The following is a 16,179-nucleotide window of genomic DNA, read 5'->3' on the forward strand; positions in this document are numbered from 1 at the left end:
GAGAGAGAGACAGACAGACAGACAGACAGACAGACAGAACAGACAGACAGACAGACAGACAGACAGACAGATAGATAGAGATAGATAGATAGATAGATAGATAGATAGATAGATAGATAGATAGATAGATAGATAGATAGATAGATAGATAGATAGATAGATAGATCGATCAGTGAGTGGGTGGGTGGTTAGGTGGGTAGGTAGGTAGGTAGGTAGGTAGGTAGGTAGATAGATAGATAGATAGATAGATAGATGATAGATAGATAGATAGATAGATAGATAGATGATAGACAGACAGACAGACAGACAGACAGACAGACCGTCTTTCTTAATATAAGGGCTTGAATTCCAGCTACAGCAAGACGCTATTCTAGCTCACCCATCTGGGATGTTCTTTTCTCAAGACAAGAGGCCACCCCTAAATTCAAGAATCGGCTTTCATGTTCTCCACCAGTTGTAACTTTGCCTTCTTAGCAACAGGGCTCTTCCTTGCCTTTGCCTTTACGTGGTTGAAACTAAACTAAAGTTGGAGCATGAATAGATACTATTTCCCAACGAAAGGCGGTAAATGGCAAAGGAAGCCAGGGGTGGCATGGCTTTTTATCTGAGCGATGTGCCTCTCTTGAGGTTGTTGGCTTTTTTAAACTATTAGCTAGCCCTGGGGACCAGTACCTGGTTGAGAAACCCAGCGGCCCAATTGTTCCGTTACAGCAAGGTTGGAGCTAACCTTCTCTTAAAAGTGTCTTTGTTTCTGCACATTTTAAATCCATTTTTCTCAGGGGTGACTGAATGGCCCGAGGGGGAGGGGGTTATCCACAAAGGGGTGGGGTTGGCTCCTCGGACCTTCACAGCTGGGCCATGGGCTCCTCACCCTCAGGTTTTGCTTAGTTTGTCACATGTTGGTGCCCTTTGCTACTCTTTCTCTTGGTTTATTAAATGTGTTTGGATAATAATGGAGATGCTGTGATTTCTTTTCCCAATAAAGATCCTGACATTTGGGAGGAAGGGGGAAAGTACCAGGCTAAAAAGCAGGAGGTCATGAGTTCAAGTTCCGCCTCAGCTATGAAAGTAACCTTTGGGCCAGTCACCAGGAGGAGATGGAGAGTTCAAGTCCCGCCTTAGACATGGAAGCCAATTGGGTGGCTTTGGGCCAATCACTCTCTCTCTCTCCGCCCAACCCACCTCACAGGGTTGTTGTCGTTGTGAGGAAAAATGGGAGGAGGAAGTTGCATTGGATGTTTGCCACTTTGGGTTATTTGTAAAAATAATAAAGGTGGGAAACTAACTAGCTAAATTAAATAAAATTAATGAATTAACTAAATAAATAGGCAATCTATATTTATTCTCAATAAATCTAATGGGTGACTCCACGAATTCACCAGGAGGAGAATTCAAGCTTACAAACATTTACAGTTGACAAGGCATCAGATACTAATGGAGAAATCCAAAGAAAAATATTTATTACCTAAATATAAGACATTGTTTTAAAAAAAGAATGACAGCGAGCAAAGATGTACCGACTGAATATCTCTTTCAGTATTAAAGCCCCTGTGTATTTTCTATACATAAAAGGCATGAGGGTTTTTTTTCCCCCGCTTTTGCGTGGTTTTTGTAATCCCGGTGGAATGTTTGTGCATTTTTATTGCAATCAGGTGCACTAATTGAGGGAAGAAATGTTTTTCACCTCAGTGGTTGGGTTCACACAATCTGTTAAGCTAGGTTAAACTAAGGCCAGCTTGTTTGTAGTTTAGTCATTGCCTTCACCTGTTATGGGCATCCCGCCCTCACGCTGACCTATAATACAGTTTGTCGCTGTGTTTGGTAAACTTAGGTTTAACGATAAATGTGTTGTGTGAACTCCCAGCCAGGAGATCTTATGCTTGTGAAACACCTTGGATCAATTTCTTTGAAAGAATTAAAATCTGAGTAAGAAAGACAAGGCTATTCAAAACTTCAATAGTCACTCAGCTCTTATTGAGATCCCGAGAGGCAGTCTTCAAGATATTATAGGTAATCCTTGACTTACAACCACCGTTGAGCCTGAAATTTCTGTTGCAAACTGAGACATTTGATAAGTGAATTTTGCCCCGTTTTATGACCTTTCTTGCCACAGTTGTTAAGGGAATCGTGCAGAGGTGGTATTCAGCAGGTTCTAGCCAGTTGTGGAGAACCAGTAGCGGACATTTTGAGTAGTTCGGAGAACCAGCAAATGCCACCTCTGACTGGCCCTGCCCCCATCTATTCTCTGCCTCCCATTGAGTCCCAGCTGATTGGCTGGGTCTTCTTTTGTTGCCCTGCACAGGAGAAGGGAGCTGGAAAGCAGGTTAGTGGGGTGGGGTGAGAATGGAGATTTTGCAGTATATCCTTCCCCTGCCACACCCACCAAGCCATGCCCACCAAGCCACGCCATGCCCACCAAGCCACGCCCACAGGACCGGTAGTAACAATTTTTGAATCCCACCACTGGAATCATGGCAGTCATAAAGTTAGGAACACAGTTATTAAATGAATCTAGCTTCCCTCTTGACTTTCCCTGTCAGAAGATCGCAAAAGGAGATCACATGATCCCAGGACAGGGGACGCTCCAACGATCGTAAGCGTGAAAAACAGTCCTACGTCACTTTTTCTAGTGCCATTGTAACTTCGGTCACTAAACGAACAGTTGTTAAGTCGAGAACTATCTGTATATTCTCTAGATCAGGGGTCTCCAACCTTGGCAACTTTAAGGTTTGTGGACTATAACTCCCAGAGTTCCTCAGCCAGCTTTGCTGGCTGAGGAACTCTGGGAGTTGTGGTCCACAAGCCTTAAAGTTGCCACGGTTGGAGACCCCTGATCTAGATGAATAAGGAAGAGACAGCTGCAAATTTAATTTCATCGAGATAAAACAGAAGTCTTGTTGATGAATAAGAAAATGTATTTGGGGCAGGGATTCAGCCCACATGAGAGATCGGACTAAAAGAGCAAGTCTGTACTTTATAAGCATAAGGAGTCCTTGAATTACAGCCATTCATTTAGTGCCCATTCAAATCTGTCATAGCACTGAAAGAAGTGACTTACGACCAGTCCTTGCCAGCTTACGACCGTCATGGCATTCCCATGGTCATGGGATCAAAATGTGGATACTTGTTAACCAGCAGGTATTTATGAAGGTTGCAGTGTCCCGGGGTTACGGGTAGTCCTCGACTTACAACGGTTCGTTTAGCGGCCATTTGAAGTTACAATGTCATTGGGAAAAAAAGACTTATGACGATTTTTCACCCTTACAACTATTGCCGCATCGCCATGGTCACGTGATCCAAATTCAGATGCTTAGCAACTGACTCCTATTTATGACGGTTGCTGTGTCCCAGAATCGTGTGATTCCCCTTTTGCGACCTTCTGATCAGCAAAGTCAACAGGAGAATCCAGATTCACTTAACGACCGTGTGACTAATTTAACAAGTGCAGGGATTCGCTTAACAACTGTGGCAAGAAAGGTCGTAAAACGGGGCAAGGTTCACTGAAGAAACGTCTCGCTTAGCGGCCTAAAGTTTGGACTCAGTTGTGGTCGTAAGTCAAGGACTCCCTGTATCTGGTCGCCATCTGCCCCCTTCCCCATGTTCTGACAACAAGCCAAATTAATTGGGGGTGGGAGCCCAATTAATGACCGCATGATTCACTTAACAACTAGAGTCATTTGCTTAACCACTGTGCCACAAAAGGTCATAAAAACGGTCATGACTCGTTTAACAATGGCTTTGATTAACAACGGAAATTCCAGTCCTAATTGTACTAGTCATAAGTCAAGGGCTACCTTTAGTCTCTGATCATCAGCTACTGCAGTGAAGTTTAAGAATTTGTTGCAGAATTGCAATTAAGAGCAGCAATGGCAGCCATTCCCAGAACTGGTCATATTTAAAGATTATTTTTCACTACTTGATCACATCCCAATTTGACTGTATTTGGAGCTATCCTGCAAAATACTCCAAAATTTGCAACTGGAAAAGAGTCAGGATTAAGGATAAGGTACAAAGAACGCTGGGTTCTTCTAACCATATTTCTACCTGGGCACAGTCTCTGAATGGTTTGTGTTAACCTTTAAAGCCCCAAATAACTTACGGCTTGATTAGAGTTGTGTTTCATAACCTTGGCAGGTGGAAGATGTGTGGACTTCAACTCCCAGAATTCCCCAGCCACAACTGGACTGCGACTGCAGAAAAGTGTGTTCTCTTCTCTCCCCAACACCTGCAGTTCCCAGAGACATTTTGAAAAAGAAAGATCTACTTAGCTTTTTATTAAAATGACACTTAATTTTGGAAAGGGGATTCAATTTGCCAGTTCTAGAATTGAAAAAGGATTTTTTTCTTTCCTTCCCTTCTTCCTTCCTTCCTTCCTTCCTTCCTTCCTTCCTTCCTTCCTTCCTTCCTTTCCTCTCTCCCTCCCTTCCTTTTTCATTTTCTTTTCTTACTTCCATCCTGCCCTCCTCCTTCATTCCCATCTCCTTCCTTCCTTCCCTTTTTCTTTCTTTTTCTTCTTTCTGTCTCTCCCTTTTTTCTTTTTCCCCACTTTTCTTTTTCCTTCTCTTTCCTTCCTTCTTTCCTTCCCCTAGTTTCCTTTTTCCTTCTTTCCTTCCTGCCTTCTTTCTTCATTCCCATCTCCTTCCCTCCTTCCCTCCCTCCCCTCCCTCCCTCCCCTCCCCTCCCCTCCTTCCTTCCTTCCTCCCTTCCTCCCTCCCTCCCTCCCTCCCTCCCTTCCTTCCCAGAGATCCCTGCAAAGTTTCAAAGCCATCAATGAATTTCTGCTGGCTTCAGGTATGTTTACTCACCTAGCGTAAAAGGGGGAAAACATTATGTGGGCACAGCTATTTCAAGGCCAACTCAACAGAGTAAAGAATCTAAATGGGATTGTTTAAATGCTTTCCAGTCTTAATTTCAGCTTTATCTGAAGGCAGGGACCAGGGTAGGAACTGGTGGAAAGAAAGGAAGCCATCAAACACAGCAGGAACTGGCCATGAATCTTGAAACTGCAAGTCTGTTTTCTCCCAGAAAGCAAGTTTTTAACTCCACAGAATGAACAGTCACCGTTTCAAGGCGGAATGACATGGAAAGCAAATTCAAAAAGGATTGTTTGAAAAGGATGCTGTTGTGGTTTGTGGTCACCACAATTTTAGAAACGTGCTGAGACTCTAGGTCAGGGGTATCAAACTCAAGGCCCACGGGACAAATCTAGCCCACAGGGTGTTTAAATCTGGCCCATGGGGCTGGCTGGAAATCCAGTTTGACACCCCTGCTCTAGGGGGTCTAGGAAGAGTGCAGAGAAGAGCAACAAAGATGATGAAGGGACTGGAGAATAAACCATATGAAGAACAGTTGCGGGAACCAGGTATGTGTAGTCTAATAAAGAGAAGGATTAGGAGTGGGATTCTACTGGTTTTGACCGGTTCTATAGAAGCGGTTGTTATGATTCTGCACAGTTCGGAGAACCAGCAAATCGTGCCCCTGGCTGGCCCCTCCCCACCCCACCCAGTCAGTCCTTATCGCGCATGCATGACATCGCTGACTGTGTTGTCCCCCCCCCAGTCACTCCTTAAGGTATTTTTTTTTCATTCTGACAATCAGCTGTTCCGATGATCAGCTGTGCCGGGATCCCCGTTGCTGTCTTACGGCTTTGCCCAGAAAGCTTCCCTGAGGGCCAGGAGATTAAAAAAAATGTGGGGGGGGGTTTTTTGCTGCAAAACAAAGCCACGCCCACCCAGTCACATGGCCACACACACCTAGCCACGCCTACAGAACCGGTGATTAAAAAATTTGAATCCCATCCCTGAGTGACACAAAGGATTAGAGGGGTCCAATACTTGAGGGCAGGGGTAGGATTCTACCAGTTCGCACCTATTCGCTAGAACCAGTTGTTAGCATTATAAGCAGTTTGGAGAACCGGTTGTTAGAAGAATTTACTGGCCTAATCCTGTAAGGAAGGCAGGAAGGAAACATTCTGGTGTTGCTTACAGAAACTGCCTCTCCGTTAACCCTTATTACATTCTTGGCAGGACTAGACTTCCTGTCTCAGGAACGTCTCTGGAGGTTTTTTCCCCCTCCTTTGCTGGTACTTTGCTTGTGTGGAGTGACCATTCAAAGTTACAATGGCACTGAAAAAAAGTGACTTATGACCATTTTTCACACTTACGACTGTTGCAGCATCCCCACAGTCATGAGAGGCCAGGCGAGGAGATGCATGCCTCAATGTGAGTGATATTGAGTTGGCCACACCCAGCCAATAACATGACCACCAAGCCATGTCCACCCAGTCACATGACCACCAAGCCACACCCATCACCTAAGCCACGCCCACAGAACCGGTTGTTAAAAATTTGAATCCCACCCCTGCTTGAGGGCTGCCACAAAGAAGAGGGGGGATCAACCTATTCTCCATTAGAAGACCATCAAGGTCCGTTCCAACCCTGCTATTCTATGTTCTATGATTAAAGAAACTTTCCTATCAATGTGACATGGGGGAAGCATTCAACTGAAAGAATGTCAAGGGGGGAAAAGAAAAAGAAAACCACTTCAGAATCCTTTGGCAAGTTCTGCAGATCACACATGGGCTCAATAAATTCTCTATTCAGCTCAGGCTTGGAAGATGTCTACCGTTCCATCAGACAAAGTTATAACTCATAAAATCTTGGTATGTGCAGAGATGGATAGACTCATTATGAAATTAAATGACAAAGAAGACTCAGAATATTACTCCATTTGGAATATTTTGTATCAATGGGTAAAGTAAAACAAGATAAATATAGGTCAAAAGAGGAAATAAAATTGGCATATTGGTATACAGGTAGGATCAATGAGAACCCATTGAAACTGAGAAATTGCCAGAAAATTGAGATTTATATAAATATTCATATTTAATTTACAATATTTATGAAGTTATATTGCATAGCTAAAATGTACACCTTATCTCCTCTTATGGCTATGGAATATAGAGCACAGTACATAGACTATAATTATGTAGATTTATCTCTGATCTTTTTTAGATTATATATATGTACTTAGTGTTAATATGATATACTTTTTCTTCTTTGAATCATCGACCTATATATATGAATTACTTTTTTATTAATATTATTAAGGCAGTGTGAATTAGTATTACTAATACTATGAACAACTGTCAAATATTAATTGTATGTACTGTACTTATTGTACTGTCAAGAAAACGATGTTGAAAGGTATTGACACATCTTCTATTATAGAACTTTTTGTAAACTTTTTAATATTTTGAATTTCAATAAAGAATTTTTTAAAATGTAAAATAAAAATAAATTCTCTATTCAGGAAGCTTCCGCAAAAGTGAGGCAATACATATTTATATTTATACTGATACACTCGTTGGACAGATCAGGCCAGGATCTGGAAACACTGAAGATTTCCTAACGTATTTTTGATTTATCAACCCACAAGCACATTTTGAGAGAAGCTTGAATTGCGTTCAATGGGCAACATTCAGAGTTGGCTTCCCTTAACACCCACCCAGGTTGCTCTTTTTTAAGGCAGGCAAATTTACACGTGACTTGGCCCTTGTAAAGAAACTGTTGGAATCGGCAACAAAATGTTGAAGCACAAAATGCTTCTCTGCAAGGAATTAACCAGGCCTCCTTTCAGAATATTTTTCCCTGACCTGTTCTCACAGAATTTCCCATCATTTCTATTTTCCAGACTGGTGTTTCTTTTTTAACCTTGGCCACTTTAAGTTGCGTGGATTTCAACTCCCAGAATTCCCCAGCCAGCTTGGCTGGCTAGGGAATTCTGGGAATTGAAGTCCACACAACTTAAAGTGGCCAAGATTAAAAAACACTAGCACAGACCAACATTCCATGTTTATTTATTTGATTACAGGGTAAGAGGAGAGCTGTTAATCTACAGTACTAAAAAAAATCAATGCCAGCTTGCATTTTTGCACAACTAACCAATTCTAGTCAAAGGTAGATGTTTCATAACAGATATCCTATTAGCAGAGTTCTTCTGATATTTGTTTACTTGACGGCTTAGGGTTCCCCCAAACTGTCTGCAAATGTTGAGCTCCATGTCTACTTCCTTTCTGGTATCTTCTTCTTCTTCTACATGGGCTGTTACATTAGGGCTACTTAAGGATCCAGCTCCGAAAATGAATTTCCCATTAATAAACCACATTCCAAATAGGTGTGCATGTAAACACTGGGTCTACTAGTTAAGCCATCAGGTAGAAACCAGGAGATGGTGAGTTCTAGTGGTGCCTTAGGCATGAAAGCTGATTGGGTAACTGTGGGCCAATCATTAGGAGACTGTCAGTTCTAGTTCCGTCTTTGGCATGAAAGCTGGCTGGGTGACTTTGATCCAATCACCAGGAGACGGAGAGTTCTAGTCCTGCTTTGGCATGAAAGCTAGCTGGGTGACTTTGGGCCAGTCTTTCAACCCACCTCACAGGGTTGTTGTTATAGGGGAAATAGGAGGAAGGAGTATTAGGTATATTTGCAGCCTTCAGTTGCTAAAAAAATAATAAACGCAGGATAAAAATCAGATAGAGAGAGGGAGGGAGGGAGAGACGGGGGGGGGAATCTCCTTTACCCAAGTCTTGATTTCTGGTGATTTCACAGAGATGTCTGCATTGCTTTCTGGGCAAAAGAATAAATCTATGTTTGGCCATTCCCTTTGCCATGATGGGCTTTCAACTTCCCAGTCTAGCCCAAAACTTAATCTCCCTGGAGCCTTTGAATGCCTACTCTTGTCTAGCAAGATATTCCAACAGATGGGAAGTCACAAAAAAACCATGGTGACTCAGCCACAGCTCTGAATTCCTTCACCCTGTCACATGCATCTGTTTATCAAATTTAAGAGCAATGTAGGTTAAGAAGGCTAGGAGCCAGAAGACCGAAATTCTAGTCTCCACTTTAGGCATGAAAGCCAGCTGGGTGACTTTGGGCTAAACACCAGGAATCTGAGTTCTAGTCCCACCTTAGTGGAGGTGGTATTCAGCAGGTTCTGACCAGTTCTGGAGAACTGGTAGCGGAAATTTTGAGTAGTTTGGAGAACCAGCAAATACCACTTCGGACTGGAGATTTTACAGTATCCTTCCCCTGCCACGCCCACCAAGCCACGCCCACAGAACTGGTAGTAAAAGAATTTGAATCCCACCACTGCACCTTAGGCATGAAAGCCAGCTGGGTGACCTTGGGCCAATCCCTCTGTCCCAACCCAATTCACCTCATAGAGTTGCTGGTATGAGGAAAATAGGAGAAGGAAGGAGTATTAGGTATGTTCACCACAATGGTGGGATTCAATTTTTTTTACTACTGGTTCTGTGGGCATGGCTTGGTGGGCGTGGCAGGGGAAGGATACTGTAAAATCTCCAGTCAGAGATGAAATTTGCCGGTTCTCTGAACTACTCAAAATTTCCACCACCGGTTCTCCAGAACTGATCAGAACCTGCTGAATAACCACCTCTGGTTCACCACCTCCGGTTATATATATAAAAAATAAAAGCGGGATATAAATCAATAGAAAATCTATGTGTGTTGTTGCTAGGAATTGCACACAATTTGATGCCAATCACTTGAAGAGACTATATTTTTACATCCACATATTTAGATACATATTTTAGATTCGTATAGATATATATCCAGCTGAAATGCTAAAACATGGAATTTAGTGAACATGCTGGAACATTTTCTGCTTCTGAAGAAAAAAACAGAAAACAGAATAACAGAGATGGAAGGGATCTTGGAGGTCTTCTAGTCCAACCCCCTGCTCAGGAAGGAAATGCTACATCATTCTGAGCAAATGGCTGTCCAATCTCTTCTTAAAAACCTCCAGTGATGAAGCATCCACAACTTCTGGAGGCAAATTGTTCCACTGATTAATTGTTCTCACTGTCAGGAAATTTCTCCTTTAGTTCTAGGTTGTTTCTTTCTTTGATTAATTTCCATCCTTTGTTTCTTGTCCTGCCTTCAGATGCTTTAGATAATAAGTTGACCTTCTCTTTTCTGTGACAGCCCCTCAAATATTGGAACAGTGCTATCATGTCACCCTTAGTCCTTCTTTTCATTAAACTAGACATATTCAGTTCCTGCAACTGTTCTTCATATATTTTAGCCTCCGGTCCCCAATCATCTTTGTTATTCTTCTCTGTATTCTTTCCAGAACCTCAGTATCTTTTTCATTAGGTAGTAATCAGAACTGGGTCCAGTATTCCAGGTGTGGGCTTACTGAGGTTATATAGAGAAAAAAAACCTTTTATTATTTTATTGCTGTATGGAATGTGTTTGTGTATCCACCAATCTGCCAACCAACTTTGGACCACACCAGCAGGCATAATCAATCTGTTATCCATTCAAGTGCCATAGAGACTTCCCATTGTTTCTCCTCCGACAAAGACTTCTGTGGAATGTGAAAGCTTGCAGAATAGAGAATAATCAGGGTGAGAAATGTACCTTGATCAGCTTCTGGGGAGGAAAACACACATTCCAATTCACAAGAGCGCCAGCATTTCCCCTTTCCTTTGTTTATCGGTGGATCTTCAAATCTCCTTTTCTTTGTAGCTTCATCTTCCTGAGGATTTCATCTCTACTGTCAACATGGAGATTACAAGATCCTAAGAGTGCAAGACTCTGGTTGGTTGGTTGCTTGCTTGCTTACTTCTCAATTGCCCGATGTACTTTATAATCTAATGCAGAGTTATGGCTATTATTTGATAATATGAAATGTCCCAAAATCATATGCATCTGGTAGATTTCAATTCCTGTAACTTTGGGATCTAGAGATGATAGAGGAATGAGGCAGTAAATGGACCCTCCATTTTTAGGAGCAATTTATCTGAAGCCTCAGCAGAGGAAAATGGTAAAAATTGGAGTAACTGAGGAGCTGCATCAGTGCTTCTCAAATTTGGCCACTTTAAAACATGTAGACTTCAAGTCCCAGAATGTGGATTTCAAGTCCCAGTGCTTCTCGGATTTGGCCACTTTAAGGCATGTGGACTTCTGGGATTTGAAGTCCACATGTCTTAAAGTGACCAAATTTGAGAAATACTGAGAACTATCATTCTGATTCCATAGAAAATAACCAAAAGGTGTATTTCTTAAACTAGAAACAGCCACCAAAAATGACGAATGAATGTTAACAATAACCAACCTTCACACGCTATACAAATGCAGCCCCTAAATCTTTATCTGATTTAGTTCAACAGCCTTACATGAACACAGTAAAAGCTTATGAAATACCTATCAGCCACCTAGTAAAATACAGCTAGTCGTTGAGTTATGGCCACAACTGACCTCAAAATTTTCGTTGCTGTGTGAGACTTTTGTTAAATGAGTTTTGCCCCATTTTACGATCTTTCTTGACATAGTTGTTAAGGGAATTGCTGCAGTTGTTAAGTTAGTAACGTATTTGCATTAAGTTGAATTAACAGAGGGATACTACTGAGATCAAGTGAGGTACTAATACCACTCTATAAAGCCTTAAGTAAGACCACACCTAGAGTACTGCATCCAGTTTTGGTCACCACACTATAAAAAAGATGTTGAGAAGAGAAAAAGTGCAGAGAAGAGCAACCAGGATGATTCGGGGACTGGAGACTAAAACATATGAAGAACGGTTACAGGAACTGGGCTTGGCTAGTCTAGTGAAGAGAAGGACCAGGGGAGACATGAGAGCAGTCTTTCAATATTTGAGGGGCTGCCACAGAAGAGGAAGGGGTCAAGCTATTTTCTAAAGCGTCTATAGGCCAGACAAGGAACAATGGATGGAAACTGAACAAAGAGAGATTTAACCTGGAAATAAGGAGAAACTTTCTGACAGTGAGATCAATCAACCCATGGAACAGAAATTGCCCTCGGAAGTTGTGGGAGCTTCATCACTTGAGACTTTCAAGAAGAGATTGGATTGCCATTTGTCAGAAATGGTGTAGGGTCTCCCACTTGGGCGGTGGGTTGGACTAGATGACCTACAAGGTCCCTTCCAACTCTGATTATCTGTTATCTCTACTTGCTAAATGAATTTGGCTTCCCTGTTCACTTTGCTTGTCGGAAGGTCACAAAAGGGGATCTCATGAGCTCAGGACACTGCAACTGTCATAATAGGAGTCAGTTGCCAAGCATCTGAATTTTGATCACGTGCCCATGGGCAGTGGTGGGGTTCAAATTTTTTTTTACTACCGGTTCTATTGATGTGGCCTGATGGGTGTGGCAGGGGAAGGATATTGAAAAATCTCCAGTCAGAGGTGGTGTTTGCAAACTACTCAAAATTTCCGCTACCGGTTCTCCAGAACTGGTCAGAACCTGCTGAATACCTCGTCTGCCCATGGGTATACTGCAATGGTTGTAAGCGTGAAAAATGATCATAAGTAATTTTTTCAGTGCCATTGTAACTTTAAATGAACTGTTGTAAATCGAGGACTGCCTTTTATATCCAATGGACCTAGTCCAGCAAATCAAGATGCCTGCCAGGCTGATTAAATACAATCCTCCACATGTCATTGCAGTGTATCTTTGAATACTAGCAGAAGAATACACCAATGGGAAGAGCTTTAGAAAAATCTGCAAGAAGGGGCCTCTGCTTAATTTTTTTTTTTAAATATATAAATAAAATGAGACTGTATCGATTTTTTTTTTCAAGTTTGGAAGAGATTTGAAAATCAGCCAGTCCTTGCCAAGTGGCTAGAGTTGAGAGTTGAGAGAGAGAAAGGGAGGGAGGGAGAAAAATTAAGAGATAACCATACAATGGAGTCTCCAAATCATGTTGTTTCTCCACCAAATTATCAAATCAAAGCGGTGACAGAAAAAAAGAAAAAAAGGCCTTTTTAATCAAGATCAACTGCAAGATTGGCTTTCTGTCTCCGGACTAAGTTGGAGAGGGGGTTAGAATATAGTCTCCCTGGGGTCAGCAAATATTGGTGCTTTAAAGCAAGGACCAATTCGTAGCAGAGGGGTGTTTACACAGGTCAAGAGTGGCTAAGATGGAGACAGGCCACCCCTCTTCCCCAACATGGTGCCCTCCAGACAGAGAAGGCCAGATAAGGAACAATGGATGGAGATCAAGGAGACATTCAATCTAGAAATAAGGAATTTTTTTTTCTGCCAGTGAGATCCATCAACCAATGGAACAAGTTGCCTTTTGGAAATTGTGAGAGCTTCATCACTGGAAGCTTTCAAGAAGAGACCGGACTGCCATTTGTCCAAAATGGTGTCTGATTTTCTGCTTGGGTGGAGGAGGGTTGGACTAGATGACCTCCTAGGTCCCTTCCAACTCTGTTAATCTGTTGAAATCAACCCTCGTTCTTCCCCCACCCCCTCCAAAGACACAGATAGTCCTTGACTTACAATCTTTCATTGTGTGATTGTTCCAAGTTATAACGGCAGTGGAAAAAGTAACTTACGACCGTTTTTTACGCTTCAGTCCGTTGTGGCATCCAAAGGGTCATGTGATCGAAATCCGGATGCTTGGCAACTGATTCGTATTTATGACGGTTGCAGTGTCCTGGGGTCCTGGGATCCCCTTTTGAGACCTTCTGACAAGCAAAGCCAAGGGGGAAGGGCTGATTCACTTAACAACCATATGACTAACTTATCAACTGCAGGGATTTACTTAACACGCGAGGGAAGAAAGGTCGTAAAATGGGGCAAAACTCACTAAACAAGTGTCTCGCTTAACAACAGAAATGTTGGGCTTAATTGTGTTGGTAAGTCGAGGACTACTTGTCTTCATTTAGTGACTGTTTAAAGTTACAACGCCACTGAAAAAAATGATTCGTGACCGTTTTTCCACACTTACCACCATTGCAGTCATGGGATCAAAATTCAGGCGCTTGGTAACTGGAACGTATTTTTGACTGTTGTCCTGTCCTGGGGGTCGCGTGATCACCATTTCTAACCTTCCCAACTGGCTTCCAAAAAGCAAAGTCAATGAGGGAAACCAGATTTGCTTAACGAATACATGATTCATTTAACAACTTCATGGATTCGCTTAACACCATGGCAAAAAGGTCATAGAATGGAGGCAAAACTGAGTTTTATAACTGTCTTGCTGAGCAGTGGAAATTTTGGGCTCAATGATTGTGGTCATAAGTAAAGGATTTCCTCAACTCCAGTGCCAGTCCAACACCACCTCACCATCACACCGTCTGCTTTTAAGAAAGATACAGCATAAATGCTCTTGTACTGCCTTAGGAGGAGGAGAATTCTAAATTTTCTGTGTAATTTATAGCCTCTCACCTAGGAAAAAAAATGAGATCTGAAGTAATGATTACAGCTTATGAAATGCTATCAAGTCTCCCTTGAGTCATGCTCAATTCCTGGAGATTTCATGGCACATTCACAAACATTTCTTGGCAACAATATGGAAGTAGTTTTCCATTGTCTTCTATTGGGACGTCACGTGTTTTGACTTTGCATCCTGAGATTTTCCTGATGGTCTCCTTTCCATGCTAGCCGGTTCTACCCCTGCATAGTTTTTGAAGCCAGATGTCCCAAAGGTGCTTTTTTCCAAGAGGCAACTGGACTTTCTGGTGTTTTTCTTTGAAGATGTTTCGCTTCTCATCCAAGAAGCTTCTTCAGCTCTGACAGGATAGCGGGGAATGGAATGGAATTTATATTCCTTGCGGACAGCTAGTTATCTGCATCCTTTTAGAGCAGGGGTGTCAAACTCACGGTGTCACAGCGGTGTCACAACTTTTTCCCCCTTCATGGCTAGTGCATGGCGCATTGGCCCATGGGCTGGGAGTTTGATGGCCCTGTTTTAGAGAGCTGTTGAGGTCACCTGGAGGTTTATTTGTGTCCTCAGGGTCACCTGAGTGGTGCAAATGGGTGTGGAACTGGTGAAAGGATTGTGTTGTAGTTGTAGACTGTGTGAAAGCTCCAAAACTCACTTAACAGCTGTTTCAGATATAGATAGATAGATAGATAGATAGATGATAGATAGATAGATAGATGATAGATAGATAGATAGATAGATAGATAGATAGATAGATAGATGATAGATAGATGATAGATAGATAGATAGATAGATAGATAGATAGATAGATAGATAGATAGATAGATGATAGATAGATAGATAGATAGATAGATTGATTGATCGATAGATCGATAGATGATTGATAGATAGATAGATAGATAGATGATAGATAGATAGATAGATAGATAGATAGATAGATGATAGATAGATAGATAGATGATAGATAGATAGATAGATAGATAGATAGATAGATAGATAGATAGATAGATTGATGATAGAGGATAGATAGATAGATAGATAGATAGATAGATAGATAGATAGATAGATAGATGATAGATAGATAATAGATGAGAGAGAGAGAGATAGAGATAGATGATAGATAGATAGATGATAGATAGATAGATAGATAGATAGATGATAGATAGATAGATAGATACGCAGGGATAGATAGATCGATTGATCGATAGATCGATAGATGATTGATAGATGAGATAGATAGATGATAGATAGATAGATAGATAGATAGATAGATAGATAGATAGATAGATGATAGATAGATAGATAGATAGATAGATAGATAGATAGATAGATTGATGATAAGGATAGATAGATAGATAGATAGATAGATAGATAGATAGATAGATAGATAGATGATAGATAGATAATAGATAGAGAGAGAGAGAGAGATAGAGAGATAGATGATAGATAGATAGATGATAGATAGATAGATAGATAGATAAGAGAGAGAGAGAGAGAGATATACAGGGGTGGGCTGCTACTGGTTCGCACCAGTTCAGGCAAACCAGTTGTTAATTTTATGGCCAGTTCGGCGAACCAGCAAATCCCAACCCTGGCTGGCCCCGCCCCGCCCCGCCCACCCCGCCCAGGTGTCCCCAAGCAGCCCATTTTGGATTGCAGGAAAGTGCAGGGCCTGTGCACAGGCACAGGGAGGGGGAAAAATGGCCCTCCTGGAAGTTCTGGAAGACCGGAAACGGACCTGTTTCCAGTCTCCAGAGAGCCTCCGGAGCCCGGGGAGACCATTTAACCCTTCTGGAGACTCGAGCAAAGCCTCTGGAGCCCGAAGAGGGCAAAAATGGCTCCCCCGCAGCCCGTTTTTGCTCCCAAGGTGGTGCAGGAGCCGACTAGGCCACACCCACCATGGTCACGCGCACCCAGCAACCGGGCAGAGAACCGATTGTTAAATTATTTGAAGCCCACTCC

The 16,179-nt window shown here is 42.1% G+C and overlaps 1 long non-coding RNA gene across 1 annotated transcript in view; it reads left to right on the plus strand.

The window, feature by feature from the left end:
* The window catches only part of LOC148132674 (uncharacterized), a 33,473-nt gene that overhangs the window by 2,323 nt on the left and 14,971 nt on the right, over positions 1 to 16,179 (plus strand). Inside the window, exon 2 of the long non-coding RNA XR_015746855.1 lies at positions 10,551 to 10,622. This is a non-coding gene — a long non-coding RNA (uncharacterized LOC148132674). The remainder of the gene's footprint in view (positions 1 to 10,550; positions 10,623 to 16,179) is intronic.

This window comes from Notechis scutatus, chromosome 1 (genome assembly GCF_049901735.1).
Source record: "Notechis scutatus isolate UNSWTSFEM ecotype Mainland chromosome 1, rNotScu1.2, whole genome shotgun sequence".
In the NCBI taxonomy this organism is placed as follows: Eukaryota; Metazoa; Chordata; class Lepidosauria; order Squamata; family Elapidae; genus Notechis; species Notechis scutatus.